Below are 20,679 nucleotides of genomic sequence, written 5' to 3'. Positions count from 1 at the left end.
TCAGGGCCAATCTTGCATGTTTAAACTTTAGGTCTTTCAGGATCCCCACCAGGAACTTGCGTCTTGGCATAGTATACAATGGGCACAGTAGGACAAAGTGAAGGGTATCCTGCGGAGACCTGTGGTCGCAGCCGCAGGTACCCTTCTCCTCCACAGTGTGAGTGAACCCAGCCGGAACCGCAAGGAGGTGATGGAGCATGTTAAGTCTGAAGCGGGTCATGACGAAGCGATCCTGGGCGTTGAACATGACCCGTAAATAAGGTTCCATGCCATGCTTCACTGTGAGTTCATTATAGAAAAGATTAGTGGGTTTATGGTTTTCTTTTTCTGCCCTTGACGACTTGAGCTGTGCGGAGAAGAGTTTTTTCACCAGGGTCTTGCTCTGGGTGTGATGGAGTCTGGGGATGTAAATAAGTTAGAGCAATCAATTTCTGCTAGAGATTTCTTAACGTATTTCAGCCAGGGGATAGTTTCACCTTTGTCTCTTTTGAGGCAGTCCCATATTATTTGTCTTGTCAGGGCCGCCTCTGGGTTGGTCTATACTTTTACCCATGCCAGGAGAGGTTTAATTTTAATCCTGTCTTCTATAAAGGTTTCTCCTACTTCTTCATGGATAATGTGGGCCGATACACTCTGCGGGACTTTCAGAATTCTCCTCAAGAATTTATTTTCTTCAGTCTGGATCTGCTGTACTTTGTTATCCAAGAAGCCCCACACTTCTGCACCATAGGATACTTTCGCACAGCAGATTGACCTATATAAGTTCAATATTTGTTCCGGGGACCATTTTCCTAGTCTTTGCCCGTAGCCCATGATGGCTCCTACAGAGGCTGCCAGTTTCAAAGAATGTTTTTCTACCAGGGGTTTAAAAGTGAGATGATGGTCAAATAATACCCCCAGGTATGAAAAGGTCTTGACCTGGTCTATTTTGTGTGACCCAATGTGATAGGAAAAAGACCCTTTTGTTGGTTGCCCTGATGACATGATGTAAGATGTTTCCAGGTTGGTGGCCAGGTCCAGTTTGTCCATGAACATGACAAACCCATCAATCAGTTTTTGCAATCCTAGGGGGGTTCTGGCAAGCAAAACCGCGTCATCGGCGTAGAGTAGTACAGGTACCGCACGATGACCGATTTGGGGTGAATCCACCTTGAGTTTAAGGAGGTCCTTTTCCAACGAGTTGATATAAATGGAAAAAAGGAAGGGCGCGAGGATACATCCCTGCCTTACTCCACTCGAGCAAGTGAAGGGGTCGGTCTTATTACCCTCTTGGTTGTACCTCACACTTGCAGTGGTGTTCCGGTGGAGATTTTGCAGGGTGTCTACTAGCGGTTGGTCCACCCCCAATTCTAATAACATGGCCCAAAGCTTGCTCCTGTTTACACGGTCGAAAGCCGCTGAAAGGTCCATGAACCCCATATGAATGGACCCCTTCCCGGCGATGGTGTATTTGGCTATCAGGAGGTATAAATTTAAGCATTGATCGGTGGTAGATCTACCTTTCCTGAAGCCGTATTGCGTTTCCGAAAGGACTTGATGCTCCTCGGCCCAGTCTTGCAGTCGCTGTAGGATGACTCGCCCTAGTACCTTTGCTGTCACGTCTATGAGCGAAATGGGTCGGTAGCATTGGGGGTCATCACGGTTCCCTTTCTTGTAGATTGGAACTATGGTCGCCGTTGACCAGGACTGAGGCAGTCCTGCCACCACTGCCTCATTTAGTACCCTGGTAAGCAACGGTGCCCACAGGTCGGGTCTACTTAGGTATAGGTCTGGTGGAATTCCGTCCGGACCCGGAGCTTTGTTTTTACTGAGCCCAGTTATTCCCATTTCGACTTCTTTCAGGGAGAAGTCCAACTTGGCCGGCTGATGATCCCTAGGAGCATCCTCAAGGGTTAGGTGACTTGAGTGGTTATATAGGCTCTGGAAGTGAGTCTGCCATTGTTCCGGCAAGATGATGTTCATGATTTTTGGTGCCCCTTGGTCCTGGAAACATGGGGAGTTAATCACTTTCCAGAAGCTTGCGGAGTCTTTCCTTTCGGCTGCATCCCTTAAATCTTCCCAGGCCTGATTTTGTAGGCTTTGCTTACGTTTCTTAAGAGCTTTTTTATATTCAGCTCTGTTCTGAGCCACCATGATCTTGTCCCTTGGTTTGGAGTGGAGGCTATCCTTCTATTTTTTGAGCGCCCTGGTGCAATTTAAATCAAACCAGCGGGGATTTGAATGCGTTTTGTTAGACCCAGTGGTCTTTAAGGAGTTATTTATGTGGTGCGCGATTTCTTCGAATGCCCTGACCACCCGAGCACCACACACACTTGGGTCCAGACAGTTGTCTATTGCAACTGAGGCCTCTGTTAATAATTTTTTGTAAAATCTATCCCCATCGATTTTGGCCCATTTGATTCTTCTTCCCTGGTCCACTGCTTTTTCCATGATGTCAGATCTTTTTGGGCAAGAGTTAAAATCAAAACCTTCAATAGTGATAATGACCGGGTTGTGATCACTAAAGCTGCTGGCCTCGACTGTGGTGTTACTGATGTTTCTTTTTAGAATGGGGGAGACAAGAATAAAGTCAATATAGGAGTGGCAACCTCTTCCTTTGTAAGTTGGGGTCAGTTCTCCTTTTTCTCCCAGTGCCACAAGGTCTAAAGTTTGAGTTAAGTTATGCCTTTTCGTTAGTCTCTCTAAGTCCCATCCCTCTTTTGAATGTACAAAATGAGGGCCTTTCATTAAAGTGCATCTTGACCAGTGTTTGTTAAAGGGTTTTAATCTATCACATAGATGGCAGTTAAAATCTCCCATTAATATTAAACTTGTGAGGTTTGGTGTCTTATTTAAAAGGTTCAAATTTCTTAGACATTCATCCAGTTCATTTACAGCTACTCCCTTCTCCGTCGTTGCAGAAGCATTATACCAGTTAACTAGGAAAAAGGTTAATCTTGGTGAGATGAACCTTAGTGCTTGAAGATTGTGTGAGGCCCATTTGATATCGGACCAGGTCCCCTTAATGTCTAAATTGACGTATATGGCGAGTCCCCCACTGGCTCTCCCGGAGGTTGCTTTTTTAGCTGGAACGAAGAAACTTTTATAACCTTCCAAGCTGTAATCGTTTAGTTCGGTAGCCCAGGTTTCTTGCAGGCATATAATGTGGAATTTATTTATGTAACTAAGCCATTCCTGCGATTCAAATTTAGCCGCTAGTCCTGCAATATTCCAGGATGCAACTAGTAATTTTGCTTGGGTCATTTCCTTTGGGGTTCCTTTCGTGTCTCCTAATGGGAGCATTGAGTGTTTTCCCGCTTCCGTTGAGCTGACAAGGACGGGATGTATACTACTGGGAGCAGCTAATCTGCTGTGGGCAACTGGTCTACTCTGTTTGTTGGTTGTCCTATGTTTTGGGGGATTTGTCCACTCTCCTTTTCCCTGACTTATGTTTGGTGGTTTGATACTGCCTCCTTTACCGGGCACAAGTTCTGGTCCGTTGCCTACCCCCTTTCTCCTTCCTTTTGATGGTGGGCTTACCTCCTTCCACCTTGCGATCTTAGGGGATTGATTATCCCGTCCATGTCAATCAACCCCTTCAAGTGTACTGAACCTATTCCAATGTGCATACTGCATTAGGGCGGAGTCATAATTTGGCATGACAAAGTTTGGTCTTTGCCATTGGGTTGGTCCATATTGAGGGCCCATGGGGGGTATACTAGTTGGTAATGGTCTATTGCTCTGCCTGGGTCTTTGAAATGCAAAGGGGTAAAAGTAAGATAGATGAACCAGGTGAATTTGTGAGCGAGTATAGCTCGGGGGGGCATTGCAGATAAAATTGACTGCTGCCATGTCTCTGAAATTTACCGTGATTATGTCCCCTGCTATGGTCTTGGTGCCTTTGCCAATCCACTCCCCCCTACTTACAGATAAAATTTCTCCATAAATATTAGGGGGCAAAGGTCTATGTATTTGTAGCCACTGTGCACACTTGTTTTTCAATTCTACTTGTGATTCCCGTTGGCCCTCCCTTAGAGGTGGGACTCCTGTTAAAACAACTACAAAGGGCAGTGCTTCAGGTGGTAGGTTAATTGTCCTGAAGCGAGTAGCTGTTTTATTTTCTTTGGTAGTTGTTGTAGTGGGAGTCGGGTTGATCTTTAGGTTCGCTTTAGGAGTTTGAACATTGTTTCCTTCCAATGTTTGGGAGGGTCCCGGGGGTGATTTATTATTTTCAGTGGTTATTTGTTTGTTGCTTTTACCTGTGTTTGGTGTGGGAGCAGCCTTGTGCGTGTCTTTTGTACTTTTTTGGGTGACTCTGTTGGAGGTCTTCGCCACCGCGACGGGAATTGTAGGGGCCTTATCTTTAGTTAAGCTTTTGGATGTAACATCATTCTGTTTTGTTGGGCCGCCTTCTTGCGCTAGCTGGGTTTTTGAGCCAATCCCCCTGTTATTTACGAGTGATGTTAATCTGTCTATTTTGGCTATGAGGGGTTTTAGCAGCACAGTGATGGAATGCTCAAGATCCGTTTTGAGGTCAGCCACCATATTGGTGATCCAACAGGGTATTCCTGGAGTAGATGGATTTATGGGCGTTACCAGATTGTGGTTTCTGGTTTTTGATGATCCTTTTTTGCCCCCGCGTTTGGGGCCTTCCTTGTGCAAGTTTTTCTCTGTACTATAAGAGTTATTATTATGGTTATTTGATTGTGCGCCAGATCTCTCGTTACTAGTTTCGGCAGGCGCCTGAGCACAAGGTAGGTCAACGAAAGAAGAAGGGGAGAGGGGCAGGCTAGTATCCAGCTCCTCTACCAGCTCTCGGGAAGCTTCAGATAAGTTGATAAGAGATTCCTGGGTTTCCTGAATGATTGTCGCAGGTGGTAGGGACATTCTTCTTTCTGTATTTGCGATGGCATTAGATACCGCCCCTGTGGTTTGTTTGAGCATTTTGTCGATGGCGGTTAAAGTAGGTAAAGGCGGGGGCGGGTCCGTTTTGGCTTTTGTGCTTGATCCTAGAGTAGGCATCTTAGGCTTCTTGGCGGTCTTCCTCATGGTCTGCAACGCCAAGTGCGTGAGTGGATTTGTCTTTTACCAGTGAGACCAGATGATAGCCTGATTTACAAGATGCGGTGTGCGACTTTAGGGGGGGTGGCCCAGCCCGGCCTCTTCTGGCCTCTGAGGGCCACAGAGGGCCCGCCCTTTGCCCGGGCTTCGCTCGGCGTCCCGCTCGCGTCCCGCTACGCGCCTCCCTGTTGTAATTAAGCCAAGCGTTGCGGCCGGGGGGCGCGGCCATGCACACCTGTGCAACGCAGGGACTCCTGGTCTTGGGAGTCCCTGCAGCTCGCGCCCTCTGCTAGATCCGCTGTTTCCTCCTCCTCCTACCGCAGCTGTTCCCAGTCAGCCGGCCTCAACCCCACGCCTCACACCGCGCAGCGGCACCCGCGAAGCGGGTGCTGCAAGTTGTTACCTTGCAGCGGGGCAGTCAATCCCTCCTGGGATACGGGGAGGCCAGCTGGCTAACACGGGCAGTTCGGCTATATGGTGATGTGGCGATTTCAAGGGCAGCAGCACCCGGTATGTTCCTTCCTGCAAACACACAGTAGCATCTTTGGTTAAAAGGTTACACTATGTGCATTAACAACAATACAAGGACTTGACTTGTAATGGCTAAATTATCAACAAGTACTAGCAGACCCAATAGATGTCACACATGAACCCTTAGGGATTTGCTGATGTTTGCAGTTTATTCCCTGATGACAACTGTTCCTACTCAGACAGGTGTAGTGGTCCATTTTTAGGTCGAGGACTATCGGTTCTGCCGTAAGGCAGAAACCGGAAGTCGGAGATTTAATGATTCTTAGAGTGCTGCATTTATCCCTCCCTCTTTTTGCTCTTTCTCCATTGGCTGGCTTCCTAAATGGAGGCCAGCCATTGGAGGAGAGAGCCATCCCTCCAAAGAAGCCCCGTCTTTTTCGGATTTGGGGGCGTCATTTTTGCTGTTCTTTAGACAGTGACGTCGTCCGTCACTCAGAACAGCAAAATACGCCCCCAATTCCGAAAAAATTTCAAAAGCTTGTGGCCGCCATTTTAAGTCTTCTTGTGATGAGGTAGGCTGCTGTCCTCGTTTCCCGCTGTCTTTTTCCCGCCCCCCCTCCCGCTGTCCGTCTCTGTTTCCGCCCTCCTCCCGCTGAATCGGTCGTCCGTTGTATTCTTTCCCTGCCGTGGTCTTTTTCCCGCCCCCCTCCCACTGTCCGTGTTTGTTCCCACCCTCCTCCCGCTGATTAGGTCGGCCGCTGTGGGATTCGGTAGCTGTTCCCGGCCCTTTTTTTTTTTTTTGTTGCTGCGTGCGGTTTTTCTCTTTGTTGCCTCCTTCTCCTTGTTTGTTACACGCTCCATATCTAGCGCTGTTGCTGTGGGAGGCATTTGGGTTGAGGGCTTGCAGTCACCCCTCGCTCTGCTGGGTGGCGGCCGAGAGCCTGCGCTGGGCCCGAGGAGCTCTGCCCACAGCCTGGCGAGTGCACCCGGAGCTCCGGCACCGCACACGGCTGAGGAGAAAGAGGAGGACCAGAGGAGCTCAAGGCCGAGGTGCAAGCTCCCCTCGCACGGCATCGAGTGTGTGCTGACAGCCCACGCCCCTGCCGCCCACCCCGGGCTCTGCCCCTGCTCTGCGCGGTGACCTCCAGGTAAGCAGGTACGAGTCTCTGGGGCGGCTGTGGCACTGGCGGTGCAACCAGGAAGAGCGCGGGGACTGGCAGGCACCGGGAGGGATTCCTCTGCGCACAAGCACGGTGTGACCCTCGGTGCCCCCCTGTCACCGTCCCCACCTGCCGTGCCCTGCCTCTGTAACTCACTCTCAAACCCTGCTTTTCCGTCTTGTCCAGCTACCCACCTACCCACCTAATATCCTAAGAGTCCCGAGCCCTGGTCCCGCTCTTCCCCTGAATCCCCCCGCCCTCATAGACACCCCCGTGCCACGTTAGTGCCCGTGCACACAGGCGGCAGCTAGTTCAGTGCCTCGGAAGCGCGGCCGCTCGGGAAAGGTTGCTTTGGAGGGAACCTGAGGCCGGTGGGACATTTATTCCTATGGACACATCAGCTACACCTAGTTAAGCTAGGAACCCCTCGGTCGGGGTATTTGAGACAAAATGGTAGACATGTCAGAGAGGACTGGAGGTGTGCAGGTCCCCTCACACATCCAGGTACGGTGGACATTACAGTGGTGGGGAGCGGGGGTTTGCGGCCAGTAACATTACACGTTTATAGTCTCGATTATACGGCATGTTATGTGGCGTGATGCACGGGTGGTGTGGAGAGTACCCAAACATGTCCATCATCTCTGGTCGTGGCTGATTTGCAGTTTATTGTATACACAGCACCGTTGTCCTCCCGCTGTGTCCTGTTGTACTGTACTCTACTGTATTGTATAGTTATTTATAAATATGTGTGTAGACTGTTTACTATGTTAATGTGTAAGAGGGTTGTGTTGTGTATTGTGTCGTGCTATGCGCCATGAGAGGCCAGTGTGTGTGGGGCGCTGCTATGCACGTTTAAGAAGCGCATGTGTGCAAAAGTGTCATATTTGTGTGCCTGGTCTAAGGGAGTTGTGTGTGTGATTGTGAAGGGGTTGCTATGTGTCCGAAGGTGTGTGGGCATGGAATAGGTGTGACTGTGTAAGGGATTGTGCAGGTGTGAAGGAGTGTGCAGGTACGATTATGTAATGGGGATCGAGCTGTCCTGGGGTATATTGTGTGCACGGGCACTGTAGGTCTGCACATGCGAGGGGTGCAGGTTGAGTAACAGAGGTATGTGCGCTTCTAAGAGGGGGTGCATTGTGTTTAAGCGTGTACTATGTGTGCAAGTGCTGCAGTGCGTATCAGCATTCTAGGTGTAAATGTATAAAGGTGTAGTGTGTGAAACAGCACAGGGCGTGTAATCTGTAGATGTTTTTATGCATATGGTGCAGTGTGGGCTAATGGAAGTGTAGATATTCGTATTCACTGACACAACGTTTACTTCAAGTACGCTGCAAAGGTGGAACATGCTCACATGTATATGTCTGAGTGGATTGCGGTGTTAAGTGACTACATGGATGGCGTGGAGGTAAAAGGCTGTACTCCGTCAGACGTGTACCGTGTTCAGTGAATTAACGGATGTTGTATGAAAGAGGCCGCGGTCCCATCACACCTGTGCAGTGCTCGGTGAATGATTGATGTTGAGTGACAGGCCGGGGTCCCATTTCCAGCCCCTGGAGGGCTGAACTATGCACACACCGACATACGTGTATGCATTTCCTTTCACCATGTACAGCGTCGACGACTCCTCAGCAGACTCCTCGCGCCCCTATTCTGCCCGTTTGTTTGAAGCCCCCGATATAAGGAATCGCATACACAAGCAGGCGTGATTCTATCCCTGTTTGTATATTTTCTGCTGCACAGCTTTTCCCGCCCCCTCCCCCGCCCCAACAACCAATAAGACAATGTCTCTTCAGAATACATTGTCATTAGTTTGCTGACTTTCAGTTTGAATTTGTATTTGTTGAACCTGTACTCGGTGTTTGTAGTACTTTGTGACAGGGGAATCAGGTTCAGGTCTTGGCGTCGGCTCAACATTCTGTGATTCTGAGCAAATCACTTAATCTCCTCGTGCCTACCAAAAAGCTGAATGTGTCCTTCTGTAATTTAACTGGTGCTCGTGTAAAGCGCTCCAATAATTTCGTGTCGAGTTCGCGTTATATAAAACTGCAAAAACCAAAAACAAAGTGTTGTGAGATAGGATAGGCGTGTTGGGGATAGATAACATGAAGAGTGTGTGTGTGTAATGGCGTATGTGCCCCATGAAGTCACTGGTGAGAGGTTGCCCCTCATAGACCCCTGGTTATGTGGGCATGCTGGTTCCCTGTTCCTCTGCCCTGGCATTTGGCACTGATCTCCCTCTGCCCAACCTGTTTGATGTCTACCCATATGAAGCATGACTGGGCAGAAATTGCATCGTTTATCAATGAAGAATTCACGGAAAGTGGTGCTAGAGGTGATAAATGACCCACCCAGTGCCCATCAGTCGTTGTGCCAACCAGAATATCCAGCTGCCACTCCATGTGCCCAGTGGCTCTAGTAGGGTGCACCTAGAACCTCTTTTCTGTGGTAGCGGGTCATGGCTGTTTTACAGTTAGTAATAATGCACATGACCTTTGTCGTCTTCCCTGTTTTCTTGCCCACACCTAAAACACTGATGCCCAGCTACACCCGCAGACATCTCTGGAGAAGACATCACTCAGTGCCAAACTTACCCCTAGATGTGGGCAACCTGATGCAGGCTGAACAGCAGAAAGCAAGCTGTGCTGAGCCCACAAAGGAAGGCAAACTGCAAGGAGAGCTGCTCTCCATTCCAACTTTAGATGTTGCCTTGCTGGCCATCTCTGCGCTCAAACTTGTGTCTTGAAAAAAAGAACAAAAACAATTTTTGTTGCGAAGCTTTTACAGCTCACCCCCCCGCAGTTCCCTTCATTCCATCGAGGGGGAGTGGCAGGGCCGATACTGCCAAGCTTTCAGTGCCCGGCACTTCCGGTCAAAGGCTTCGCACCTGCACTTCTAAGCAGATCTGCTGCACTAGACCCATCACTTCTCAGCAGGTCTTGCATACTAGTACCTGCACTTCTCAGCTTCATTGGTATGCTAGCTCCTGCATTTCTCAGCAGATCTGTGTACTGTCACGAGCACTTCTCAGCAGACCTCGCATACTAGCAGCCGCACTTCTCATTGCATTTGCTTTCCCTCTTTCGCACGTAAGCACTTCTCAAAACAGGGCTGCTGCTCTTCTAATGGACGATGTAAAGTACATTCTAAGCAGGGTTGCTTCTCTTCTAATGGGACAGTGTAAACATAATTCTAAGCAGGGCTGCTACTCTTCTATCGGGACTGTGTAAACAAGCTCATAAGCAGGGCTGCTAGTCTTCTAATGGGACTGTGTAAACAAGCTTCTAAGCACGGCTGCTGCAGTAGTAGTTTATACAGGGCTTCAAGAGGTGCGGGGCTCGCCATTCGCAGACCTGTTAAAAATTAAAAACCAGCGCTGAAATACCGCCCTTCTTGACACTATGACTATAGTCATGTGACCCGAGTCTAGGCCTGGCCCAGAAGACTCTCTGAGGAGGCTGTGTGATGCTGCGGTGGCTCGAGCTCCTGCAGCTTTGAGAAGTAAGTGGGAGTCGTGGGGTGCTGCAATGAAGCCTGTGCGTGTGTGATTATGTAATTCCAAAAGAGAGCGCACTATCGGCAGATGTCACAGTGGGTGCCGGTCGGGTACAAAAATCACTGTAATTCACAGAAGTTTTGTAGTGTCCTGGCATGCCTGCATGTTGCTCTATTGCTAATTTATTATTTACCATGTTTGAAACTGTTCTTGTCTGCCTAATTGGGGTGAAAGGTGAAGTGGGCCTCTTTCGATTAGAACGTAGCATTTTCCCTTCCATTTCTGCTTTTGGCCATCTCTCTCCTCCAATCTCAACCATACCCATTCTTTTTATTATCTCTTTCCCTCTCACCTCCTTTTGTCTACCTCCTCCACTCTCCCTGCGCCCATTGTCGCTCTCCTCCTCTCTCTCCATTTTTTCTCTTCTTCCTTCGCTTTTTCCTTCTGATCCCTTTACCTCCACCTTTTTTGTGCTAAAAGAATGATAATACCTGTAATCAAGTGTGTGTATCCGTGCCTTCCTTTAAGTTCGCTGTGCTGGCTCCCCTGCCCCCTGGCTGTGCTTGCTCCCCTGCCCCCTGGCTGAGCTTGCTCCCCTGCACACTGGCTGTGCTTGCTCCCCTGCCCCCTCGCTCTGCTTGCTCTCCTGTGTGTGTGGCTCTGGGTGTTTGTGTGGGCTCTGGGTGTGTGTGTGGGCTCTGGGTGTGTGTGTGGGCTCTGGGTGTGTGTGTGGGCTCTGGGTGTGTGTGTGGGCTCTGGGTGTGTGTGTGTGGGCTCTGGGTGTGTGTGTGTGGGCTCTGGGTGTGTGTGTGTGGGCTCTGGGTGTGTGTGTGTGGGCTCTGGGTGTGTGTGTGTGGGCTCTGGGTGTGTGCGGGGGGCTCTGGGTGTGTGCGGGGGGCTCTGGGTGTGTGTGTGTGGGGCTCTGGGTGTGTGTGTGTGGGGCTCTGGGTGTGTGTGTGTGTGGGGCTCTGGGTGTGTGTGTGTGGGGCTCTGGGTGTGTGTGTGTGGGGCTCTGGGTGTGTGTGTGGGGGGTCTCTGGGTGTGTGTGGTGGTCTCTGGGTGTGTGTGGCTCTGGGTGGGTGTGTGTGGCTCTGGGTGTGTGTCTCTGGATGTGGGTGTGTGTCTCTGGGTGTGTGGGTGTGTGTGTTACTCTGGGTGTGTGGGTGTGTGTGTGGCTCTGGGTGTGTGTGTGGGGCTCTTGGTGTGTGTGTGGGGCTCTGGGTGTGTGTGTGGTGGTCTCTGGGTGTGTGTGTGGTGGTCTCTGGGTGTGTGTGTGGGGCTCTGGGTGTGTGTGGGGCGTTGGTTGTGTGTGTGGGGCGTTGGGTGTGTGTGGGGGGGCGTTGGGTGTGTGTGGAGGCTCTGTGTGTGCGGCTCTGTATGTGTGTGTGGGTGGCTTTGTGTGTGTGGCTCTGTGTGGGTGTAAATGCAATAGGTCCTGCATTTGCGAGCGATTACGCTATTGGCATTGTAAATGACAATGCCATTTATTTAACGATTAAGCTATTGGCAATGTAAATGACAATGCCATTTATTTTTTGTAGGTGGCTCTATGTGTGGATAGCTTTTTTTGTAGGTGGCTCTATATGTGGGTGGCTCTGTTTGTGTGTGGGTGGCTCTGTGATAATGACTCTGGGTGGCTCTGTGTGGGTGGCTCTGTGTGGGTGGCTCTGTATATGTGTGGCTCTGTGTGGGTGTAAAGGCAATAGGTCATGCATTTGCGAGCGATTAAGCTATTGGCATTGTAAATGACAATGCCATTTGTTTATGATTTAAAAAAAAAGTCATGAGCAATGCCAATAGCTCTACCTTTAATAATGCCGAGACCATTGCATTGTAAATGCTTGTTTAAATATTTTATTTAGTAAGCCAAAATAGAAATCATCCCAAGATGGCCGCTGTGTGTCGGCATTCTTGTGCAGTGGTTCTCTTGGATTTCGTTTTTGAAAAAAAAGAAAACTCATCCAGGATGGCCAGCATGCAAGCGGAAATGCTCACCACAGCCATCTTTGGTTGGTTTTATTAACTATAGTTTCAATTTAGCATTCGAAGATGGCAAGTCCCAGAACCAACTCACCCTGTACCAGGTGCACGCCGGCACTCGCCGCTGGTTCGGCTTCCTAAACTCTTGCTTCTGGCCTCACTATCTGACTTTGAGCATTGCTTTTTCTGTTCCTTGAAACTTAATCCATGACTTTTACTCACTGCTGTTTCAGTTCTGTTCTTTCCTTGGATCTTATTCTATGACTTTTGCTCGCTTCTCTTTCGGCTCATCTTTCTGCTCATTCCTTGATCTGTATCACTGGGTTTTCCCACTGCTCTTTCTGGCCTGTTCTTTTTCTGCTCATTTTCTGCTCATCCCCTGATCTCACTCGCTCTTCTACCACCGTTTTCCTGACTCCTGCCATCCCTCTGTCCTAATCACTGCTCTCCGCCTTCCGCCTAGCCCTACCCACCACCTGCAAGCACCTCTCTCTACTCACTTGACCTACTTAATGGAGGCCACAGTGCGGCCGCGTTGCTGGCGCACCAAACGCAAGTCCTTCTGCTCCCGTCCACATCCAAACTGTGCCCAGTGCCATGAACCCCTGGTTCTCAGCCCACAGCAGATACGACAAACAGGTCCTCCAAGCCCTGAATACTGGATCACCGCACACACATTGTTGCCACACCACACTTTATGGTAGGACCTTTCTCCTGCGCCAAATGCAGCTTCCACTGCACCAGCATGATAACCACCATGTCACAAAGTACCACACCGACCTCTTGTTACATCACGCTAGATATGACCGACCAGCCAACTCCACTGACACCTCCCAATTCTTCTTCTGGAGCATTCGCAGCCACTGATGACATCTGAACCCTCCTCGAGTGAGGAAAAACAGCAGCCATGATCCTCCTCCACCTCTTGGCAGCCTTGTATACTCTATCCAACCACACGCTGATAGAAAGTCTGCACCACATCTGCATCCAAGGGAATGCGCTCGGATGGATCACCTCCAGCCTCTCCGGAAGAACCCAGAGGATCCACCTCCCACCTCTGAACTCAAGAAGATCACCTGCGGTGTCCTCCAGGGCTCATCCCTTAGCCCCATGCTCTTCAACGCATGTAGCAACCTAGCAACCTACTGGTCCACATCATCAGATCCCACCGTCTCAACATAAATTCCTATGAAGACGACACACAACTCATCCTCTCACTCACTGACAACCCCACCACCACCAGAATCAACTTCCACAGATGCATGATAAACATCACTGACTGGATGAAGAACAACTGCCTGAGCTGAACCCAGACAAAATGGTAGTACTGATCTTTGGCAGCAGCAGCAACACATGAAACAGCTCCTGGTGACCATCAGACCTAGGACCCGTAATCGCTCCCTCCAGCCACGCCAGAAAACTTGGAATCATCATTGACAAAAAGCTCACCATGAAATCACAGATCAACATTGTCTCCTCCATCTACTTACTCACTCGGTTCATGCTACATAAGATCTTCAAGTGGCTACCCTTACACTTGAGATGCACTGGTACACAAGCCCTCATCATCAGCCGATTGGACTACAATAATGCCCTCTATTGTACGAATTGATGCACACCTTCTACAGAGACTTCAGACCATACACAGTGCCTCAGCCAGACTCATCCTCAGCCTTCCCAAACGAACCCACATCACACCCCACATCAGAAAACTCCACTGGCTCCCTGTACAGAAGAGATTCCCATTCAAGCTGCTTACCCAAGCACACAAGGCTCTACACAACCAAGGACCCGCCTACATTAACCACCGTCTGAACTTCCACCAAGCTTCAAGAAGACTCTGCTCCACCTCCCTTCCACTTGCCCATACTCCCTGCATCTACCGAAGCAGAATTTGAGGACGCTCATTCTCCTACATCGCAGCAAAGACCTGGAACAACCTCCCCATGCACCTCCTGTCCATCACCTCATTTTCGGAATTCCGAATAGTCCTCAAGACCTGGCTGTTTGATTAAGCCTCTGGGGCCTGCAAGCGCCTGGATACCCTATTGGGTGATTAGCAGCGCTATAACAATCCTGATTTATTGATTGTTTAATTCACAAAAGGGAACGTGTCCCCAGGGAACCCCTTCCCCTTTGTGAATGGGTTACCACCAGTTTTAAATTGGTGGTAAAGTATTAGTGTTTTGGGACCAGAATACCATACTGATTCAGTATTAGGAAGGTATGCCCTAAACACGCACCTTCCTAATTCAGAATCAGTATGCATTCGCAATTTCAAACTGCAATTCGGTAATATGTTACTAAATCGCAATTAAGGATTGCTACATACCAAAATGCATGTTTCCAACCGTAAATGGCTCGATTCTAAGAATCAGGCCATTTGCAACTGGAAAAATGCTTAATGCATCTAGCCTATATGTGTGAGGACCAGTGCTTTATGAGAACCGGTCCCAGTAGTGTGTTTAAGTACTTTCAAGCAAGTGTAGTATACAACTAAAAGTGCAGTTATATTTGCCTCTGTCCCCTTTATAACCTACCAAAGTATCAAAGCTCTTGTAGCGTTAGAATTACACTTCATTACGGTGTGTGTGTACATTTGTGTGTGGGGGTTGCTTGTGTGCGATGGTGCACCGTCATTATACATTGTTAGTTTTAAAATGTTGGGACTATTTAAGCTGATGTTTTCATGATCATGGGTCTATATCCTTTAATGGTTGCATTTACAGGGAGATGCATGTCCACTGAGGTGTGTTTGAGGGTGCACCGTAGTGTGCTTGAGGGTGCTTCATTGTTCCATAAGCGTTAGCACCTTAATTTGTTTCTCTGCCAGTGCATTGCATAGAATTTTGTTTGTTTAGTTGCTGCAAATTGATTAGCGACATTTTTCAGATATCACCTTGATGATTTTAGCAGTAATAATAATGGAACAGCCGTTGGAGCAATTAAGAGTCATTGCTCGTTTGAGCTCTCCATCGCCCAATCATTATATAACACAATGACAATGTTTTTGCGTTGTCCCTTACAGGTTTTGCCAGCTCACATATAATTTAAATATAACCTCCAATATTCAATACCTCAAAATGATCACTTAATTTTCTGAGTGCTGGCTCTGTCTTGGCCAGAATCCATCACAAACATTGGCAATGTACCTGCACTTCTCATGCCCATAGGCAAACCGATCTCTCGAGGTTTGCCTATGGTCATGGTTGTGAGCAGCCACACTGACCGTAAATTACATAGAGGTGGCGCACAATCATTTCACCTTCTGAGGACAACCCTTACGCTTACCCACTTTGGAACTGAGGCCCAGTAGTAGTCTTCGGTGAAAGGTAGACTGGCAACTTCAAACAGCCAGTCTGGCATACACTACTGTGCTGTCTGAAGTGCAGGCGCAAGTTAGTAGCAGCACTGTAAACAGTGCCTTTGCTGTGACAGGGCTTTCAGAAACAAATGATGGACAGAATGGTGATTAAATCAAACATTCACCCCAGTCAAGAGATCAGGTTAAATCCATCATTATTTTGCTCACTTCACCACCCCAGTTTGGACCCAGCCATAAGTAAATCGTGCTCCTCATGAGAACAGTCCAGCCCGAACTGCCAAGACGTATCACCCCTGGACCGGACACAAGCATCCTGGGACTGGTTTCTTGTATTACCCCTCAACAGCCAGGCTAGCTTATATCCAGTGGCACAGAGAGCAGGGGGACCCTCGTCTGGGCATACCCATCTCACTTAGGGTGAAAAGTGCAGCAGCAACAAATGATGGAAGGAATGCTGAATAAATCAAACATTTACCCCCAGTCAAGGGATATGGGTTAAATCCATCTTTCTTTTACTCACTAAGCCCCCCTAGTTTGGACCCAGCCAGATGCAAATCTGCCTGGACCCTACTCCTCGTGAGAACAGTCTAGTCCGAACTATCAAGCCGAGTCCTCCCTGGACCGGAAACAAGCATCCTGGGATCCATTTCAGGGTATTACCCTCATCAGCCAGGATAGCTTTAATCCAGTGGCACAGCAAGCCGGGGACCCACGTCTGGGCATACCCATTCCACTTAGGGTGAAGAGTGCTGCAGCAATAAATGATGTACAGAATGGTGAATAAATCAAACAGTAACCCCCATTCAAGCGGTCTGGGGTAAATCCTTTGTTCTTTTGCTCACTAGGCCACCCCCATTTGGATCCAGCCATATGCAAATCAGTCTTAACCCTGCTCCTCATGAGAACAGTCTAGTCCAAACTACCAAGACGGATCACCCCAGGACCGGAAACAAGCATCCTGGGACCGGTTTCTTGGTATTACCCCAAACAGCCAGGCTAGCTTGAATCCAGTAGCACAGCGAGCAAGGGACCTACGTATGGGCATACCCATCCCACTGAGAATGTAAAGTGCAGCAACAACAAATGATGGACGGAATGCTGAATAAATCAAACATTCACCCCAGTCAAGGGATCTGGGTTAAATCCATCTTTCTTGTGCTCACTACGCTACCCCAGTTGGGGCCGAGCCATATGCAAATCTGTCTTGACCCTACTCCTTATGGGAACAGTCCAGCCTGAACTGCCAAGCGGAGTCCTCCCTGGACCGGAAACAAGCATCCTAGGACCGGTTTCGGGGCATTCTTCCTCATCAGCCAGACTAGTTTGAATCCAGCGGCACAGTGAGCAAGGGACCCATGTCTGGGCATACCCATTCCACTTAGGGCAAAAAGTGCTGCAGCAACCAATGATGGACGGAATACAGAAAAAATCAAATATTCACCTCCAGTCAAGAGCTTTGGATTACATCTATTGTGCTTTTGCTCACTACACCACCCCAGTTTGGACCCTGCTCCTCATGGGAACTTTGCTGTGATAGGGTGCACTGCCCCGGTGTGCATGCTGCACAAACACTTATGAGGTGGTGAATAGACCAACTGTTCACAATAATGGTAATTCTGTCAAGGGGTCTCTTTGCTTCTGCACCTACGACTGTAATATACCACAAACACAATAGCAAAATAATTCCTTGATTTGCAATGGGCTACTCCCCCATGAAAATGAAGGGAACCCCTCCCCCCCATGAGACCCCACTGGTGCATATTTATTGCTGATGTGATCCATATTGCAGAAGGGGTATACAAAAAGTCTGCAGCCCCTTCTGTAATACCAAAGTGGCATTTACAAGCAACTGGTACAAATGCCCATTGCACTTCGGGAGCATGATCTGTGATATGGCCACTTTTGTTCAACTTTTTCTATGTCAAGCAATTTTTGACATTAAAAAGATCTCCCTCTGCCTTTCCGTCCCTCCCTGAGAAACTAGTGCACATGGTGTAACTGTACCTGAGCACTGCACATAATATTTCGATCTTAATGCATTGATTTTCAAACGAAAAAACGGAAATTAGAGAATACATCTCACCTCTCTTTATGCTCAACAAAAATGAACTGCAGAGTAAGGATCTGACATAGGAATGGGGCAAGCTGGTTGCTGTAGTACCCATTTGTAATTTGAAAATAGCACCCCTCTACATGTCAGTCATTTTTAAGAGTGCTTACAGAGACTATGCATCAGGGCCGGACTGGCCATAGCGGGCACCGGGCAATCCCCTGTGCGCCGCACGGGTGGGGACCGGTTTTGGGCCCCTGGGGGCCGTTTTTGTTACAGGGACGTTTTTGCAGCTTAGCTGCAAAATCGGCCGAAAACTGGCCCCAGCAAAGAGCTTAGTGGCACCTCCAACCCCCCCCCCCCCCCCCCCCCCCCCCACTCCCCAGCCGAGCACTTTGCCAGGGCCGGTTGTGGTTCTCAGTACGGCCCTGCTATGCATACATGAAAATTCTGGATCCATAATGCACTCTCCGGTGCCACCCTTTTTAGGTCGAGCATTCAGTATGTACTTATTATTTACTTATATGTGTATGTACTTTGTGGGCTCAGGAGGTCAGCCCTAGGGCTTGTCCGCTCCTGCGTAGGGACCTTTTTTCTGTTCAACTGCCTCTATTTAACTGTCTTGATTGAAAACAACCGGCAGAGGTCAGTAAAAAATGAGAATTGCTTTCTGCTGAGAGACTTTCTTTTTTTTATTTTTCTGGTAACTGCCTCTGTTTAACTTTCTTGATAGAAAACAACCAACTGAGGTCAGTAAAATACCACAAGCATTCTCTAGATTCCAGTCCAAAGAAATTGTTTCATGAGCACCGGTAGACAATAATATTTTTTTCAAAACTTGTATTTTCCGTAATATAACCACCGAAGGCCCTGATTTTATATTAAAAACAGAGCTTTGGACTATACCATTTCCAGCTGATAGGCAGTATTTCTCTCCATGTGTTGTCATACTTGGTGTGTCACGCAGTTTGGTGTTTACTTTCCCTCCATGTTAAAGACCAGTAGATGTTTCAGCACCCAGGCTAATGTGCTGCATAGCTAAATACATATAAGGTCCCAAAGGTGAGACCTATTGCATTGCAAATGCTTGTTTGAGTAGTTTGCAATCAAAATCACATGAAAGCAACATAGCAGACTTTGCCTTTTGAATCATATATTTATTCCATAGGGTTTTCACCATAGCTGTTTAGAATGTATGTGGAGTACTCTCTATAACATGCACATGAGAAAAATCCATATAGATGAAAAGAAGGCTTGTGCGATATTGACCCATAACTAAGATCTGAACCTTCTATGAACTATGTTCTGTATGAATGAAAGAGGTGCTTTAAAAGTATGAGATGTTTCTTGATAATCATTTTAATGATTTACACCTGTTCCCTGAGCATCTTTTCTGCCTTCATACCTGTGAAAGGCAAGCCCCAATGGCCTACAGTAATGTATTCTGTCTATTAAACATTCTGTTACAAGATTCACTTGCTATGTAACATCATATCTCTAGTCTGTTACTGTTAGAAAGCATTGACTCATACTAAATCTGGTGATACCCAGGTACCTAATACAAATGTGCATTTTATTCCCTACATTTCATCTAATATATTCAAAAGCTCTGCACTCTCGCAGGGTAACCATGCATTACAATGAAGCAAAGGCGGATGAGATGCTCACATTTACATACTTTGTGTGCACAGTTTTAGATCCATAAGGCTCTAGATTTAATTTGTTTTAGTCAACAGGTGCAGTACAGAAACATCTTTACTTGGGAAAGAGAAAACTGCACAGACCAATTCTATTTTTCAGAGCTCAGCAGCTGAATAGTTGGGACATCTTTTCATTGTGTGAGTTGTTGCCACTCAAGGTGGCCTTTGAGTTTAGTGCCCATGGCTTGAGAGCATTTCAAGTTTATTACTTGGCTCTTGTGCAGGTACATTCCCTCATTCTATAGTAAATGTATTCTTCTATAAAAAGGAGGGGACTGTTCCTATGTTACTTTGTGTGTCTGGGTGTAAGGCAACCGGTTAGTTCTTGTCGTGCTGTGTCATGTTTTGTTACATGCCTGTCTTTTAGTGGGTGTGTTTGGGGGTAACCATAGATGCATTTATGCCGTTCTGCTAACATGTTGTTTCTCATGCCATATAACTTTATTCTACACTTTTTTAATTTATTGCAGGGGAGTTTAGGTTAGATCTAATTGTGTATATTTATATATTGTTTCTCTTCATTTACTTCCTTTTCGCACTTTCCTTTTTTTTTTTAATTTTTACTGCATATGTTTAGCTGCATTTGTGTTCTTTACTCTTTTTCTTTTTTATGGTTCATCTTGTTATAACTTCATAGTGGTAACCAGATATATGCTTCTGTTATGTAAGAAAGGGGGATATGTAGTATCTTGTTCATGTTAATATCCTGTTGTTATCTCCCTAGCTTCTCAGCCAGTGCGAATGTGCTGTGTGCTGCGTGGAATGTTGGTGTGATGATGCTGAATGGAATGTATGGGTGCCGGTGAGGTGAAGTGTGACACTTGGAGCACGGGCTGAGCAGCAGGCAGGCTGCTCCTGGGGGGGCTGTTTCACTGGAGCTCAACAAGCTGTAACTGAACTTGATAAAGCTACCAAAACTACATCTTGCCTGCTGGACTTAATTACTAGAGTTCCTTGGTGAAATAGAATACCTTAATTCCACGACATGACTACCTAGATTTTTGAATTTAAAACACCGATCTAACCCTCCTTAGTACTGAACTCTTCACCTTATCTGAGAAGCTCCTTTTAGAGATCTTAATAGTCACACTAATACTTTGCTTAATCGTTTACTTATTGCTATAGGGCTTTTTAAAAAACCTTTTCCTGTACTTCGAGTGGGTATGCCAAATATGCATATGGCAGAGCTTGATTTAGAAAAGGATCTCTGGGTACTTACACCAGTGGAAATCTATGAAAAAGAAAAGTTGTATGGTGATTTTCTAGTTGTATGTCTATAGGTTTTGGAAACATTGAGAGAGACAAAAGGTGGCCACTGGAAATATGTTGAATTAATAAATCAATCAATCAATCAATCAGGGGTTTGTAAAGCGCAGCTGCTCATCCATGAGGGTCTCAAGGCAGTGGAGTGGTTGGGGGGCGCTGCTGATCCGTCAGATGTGGAGGTACAGTCGAAGAGC

The sequence above is a fragment of the Lissotriton vulgaris genome, chromosome 3_2 (assembly GCF_964263255.1).
Source record: "Lissotriton vulgaris chromosome 3_2, aLisVul1.2, whole genome shotgun sequence".
Taxonomy (NCBI): Eukaryota; Metazoa; Chordata; class Amphibia; order Caudata; family Salamandridae; genus Lissotriton; species Lissotriton vulgaris.
Note: the sequence above shows the minus strand (reverse complement) of the source record.